Source organism: Sapajus apella, unplaced genomic scaffold (assembly GCF_009761245.1).
Source record: "Sapajus apella isolate SASKATOON/1434 unplaced genomic scaffold, GSC_monkey_1.0 scaffold11, whole genome shotgun sequence".
Classification (NCBI taxonomy): Eukaryota; Metazoa; Chordata; class Mammalia; order Primates; family Cebidae; genus Sapajus; species Sapajus apella.
In genome coordinates, this window is record NW_022436951.1 from 25,719,199 (window position 1) to 25,722,490 (window position 3,292).

The window sequence follows — 3,292 nt, forward strand, 5'->3', positions numbered from 1 at the left end:
TACTCCTAAAAATGAATAGTATATCTAGATTTAATATCTTGGGGCCCAATTTTATTAGCCTAGTACCTAGACACATGGAATGATAAACAGTGAGTGTGTTCTTTGAATTTTAAAATTAAACACATGGATGGCAATTTGAGCATAAGCTGTATTTTTTATTTATTTATTTATCTTTTTGCCCATCTGGCTCATTTAGGCCAATTGCGTTGAAGAAGGCAGGATCCTGTCCATCTGGTAGCAGGCTTAGGAGAGGTGGGAAATAGCGTGATTCCTGAAGGAGATCTAGGGCCACTTGTCCAACATGGTAAAACATTAACATAAGATATGGCATGATATTATTAACTGTTCTTTTCTATTCACTTACTAATCGTTAACAACCACCCACTTGGGTTTCTCTTTTAGTAATCATGGTACTTATTTGGTAATCTATTGCTATGTAATTAATTGCGCCAAAACAACAAAAATTACTTCAGTATTTCCTCTCACCATTCTGGGTGTTGACTGGGCTCCATCAGGCAGTTTTGCTTGGGGACCTCCCATGATGTTGCAGCAAATGGTGTCTGGGGCTAGAGGTATCTTGGGGCTCATCTGCTCACATGTTGGGACTCTTGTATGGCTATTGGCTGGGATCCCAACTGAAGCTTTAGGCCAGAAACTTGGCCTCTCTGTGGTCTTGCCATATCCTCATAGCATGGTGGCTGGGTTCCAGAAATGAGTGTCCTGAGACAATCAGGTGAAATCGGAATTGCCTTTTATGTTCCTCTCTCAGAAGTTCCAGAGCACCAATTCTGCTGTCATCACAGACCCTCCAAGATTCAAGGGGAAGGACAAAAACCCCACCTCTTTTTGGGAGGTGTGTCAGCATCCACAGGGAGAAGGAATGGGGATGGGAGCTCTTTGGGCAGCCTTTTTTTTTTATTTTTCATTTTTATTTTACTTTAGGTGCATACTATATCTGGTGTTTCTCCCCATGTTATCCCTCACCAACCTCTCCTTCGTCCCCAACCCACTTTCTCACCACCCCCCATTGTCTCTTCCCTACCCCCCCCAGCTATGTGTGATGCTCCTCTTCCTGAGTTCACATGGTCTTGTTGTTCAACACCCACCTATGAGTGAGAACATACTGTGCCTAGCTTTCTGTTCTTGGGTCAGTTTGCTGAGAATGATGGTTTCCAGATTCATCCAAGTCCCTACAAAGAACACAAACTCATCGTTTTTTATGGCTGCATAGTGTTCCATGGTGTATATGTACCACATTTTCTTTGTCCAGTCTATCATTGATGGGCATTTGGGTTGGTTCCAGGTCTTTGCTATTGTACACAGGGCTGCAATGTGTGCATGTGTCTTTATAGTAGAATGATTTATATTCCTTTGGGTATATACCCAATAGTGGGATTGCTGGGTCAAATGGAATTTCTGTTTCTAGATCCTTGAGAAATCGCCACACTGTCTTCCACAATGGTTGAACTAATTTACAATCCCACCAACAGTGTAAAAGTGTTCCTATTTCTCCACATACTCTCCAGCATCCGTTGTCTCCCGGTTTTTTAAGATCGCCATTCTAACTGGCATGAGATGATAACTCCGTGTGGTTTTGATTTGCATTTCTCTAATGACCAGTGATGATGAGCATTTTTTCATGTTTGTTGGCCTCATATATGGGGCAGCTGTTTTGAAAAATAACATTTGCATACTCCCCAACAGACAGAGTGGATCTCTGTCTAGATGACAGTCTTCAGGCAAGTGCTTCACATCTCTTCCAAGCCCACTATCCCATAAACCTTCTTGGGAGATTTTGTCTTTGTGGACCTACATCTGCTCAGGCCACAAATGGCACCCATGTAGGCCACCTGACAAGTCAAGGCTGAAGTTATTCCTTGACAGAGACATTCTGTAAAAAGTAGAATTTATTTTTTGCAGTGGATTTAAGTAAATAGCAAAACTGAACAGAAAGTAAAGAGATTCTCATATACCCTTCCCAGCCATACATGCAGAGTCTCCGCCACTATTGACATCCCCCACCAGAGAGGTACACTTGTTACAACTGATAAACCAGCAATGACATATCATTATCACCCTAAGTCCACAGTTTACATTAGGATTCATCTCTTGGTGGTGTATTCTTTGGGTTTTGACAAACATATAATGATGTATATCCACATTATAGTATCATACAGAGGAGATTTGCCACCAGAAAAATCCTCTGTGCTTGACTTCTTCATCTTTTCCTTTCTTCTGCGGCCTGGCAATCATTGGGACATTTTTTTTTTTTTTTTTTTTTTTTTGAGACAGAGTCTCGCACTGTCACCTGGGCTGGAGTGCAGTGATGCCATCTTGGCTCACAACAACCTCTGCCTCCTGGGCTCAAGCGACTCTCCTGCCTCAGCCTCCCAAGTAGCTGGAATTACAGGCTCCTGCCACCACTCCCAGCTAATTTTTTGTATTTTGAGTATAGATGGGGTTTCACCATGTTGGTCAGGCTGGTCTCGAGCTCCTGACCTCAGGTGATCCACCTGTCTCAGCCTCCCAAATTGCTGGGATTAGAGGTGTAAGTCACTGCACCCAGCTGAGACTTTTTAATTAAGATGTGCTGACTCTTCTTCCTGCATCCAGTCCTTCTTTTTCATCTTCTTCAATCTGTATTATACTTTGTTGTTACAATTATATTTCCTAAGAAAAAAAATTTAAACAGATTTCTCTCCTCATCAAAATGTCAATGATTTTTCATTGCATATAAATTAAGTTGCAAAGTTTCATTATTTGTCCTTATGGTACAATAATTAAATTTTAAAAAGTTAGTGTATTGACAAATAGGTGGCATGCAATAACTTGGTTTGAGGATTACTAATATAGCAAAATATTATTTTTCTTCATCTTCTATTTCTCCACTCCTAACTGAGCTCTTTTCTGGGACACAGGATGTACCTAGCTCCATTCTCAATCCTCAGCCTGAATGAAGCTAAATTAGCAGAAAGATGTGTTTTGTAAAACCAGAAATAAAGAACCATATTTCAAGCACAGTCACACCCTAGAGTTATGATGAAAGCTCTGTTAGATGCTTCATCTTTGGGGTCATATTAGAAAAGATGGACTTTTTTTCATCCTTGCCTTCAAAATCAGGCCCTATCCCAGATTCATTAGTGGAGAGCATGGGGAGGGATCTGATACTTTTAAGTAACTAACAGTCTGGACTGAAGTCAGAGAGTAGGAGCAAGTAGGATTCTTTGAAGAAGACAAGAGAGGTCCCTACACATAGAGCAGAAGTTCACACATTACAACCAATGGTCCAAAT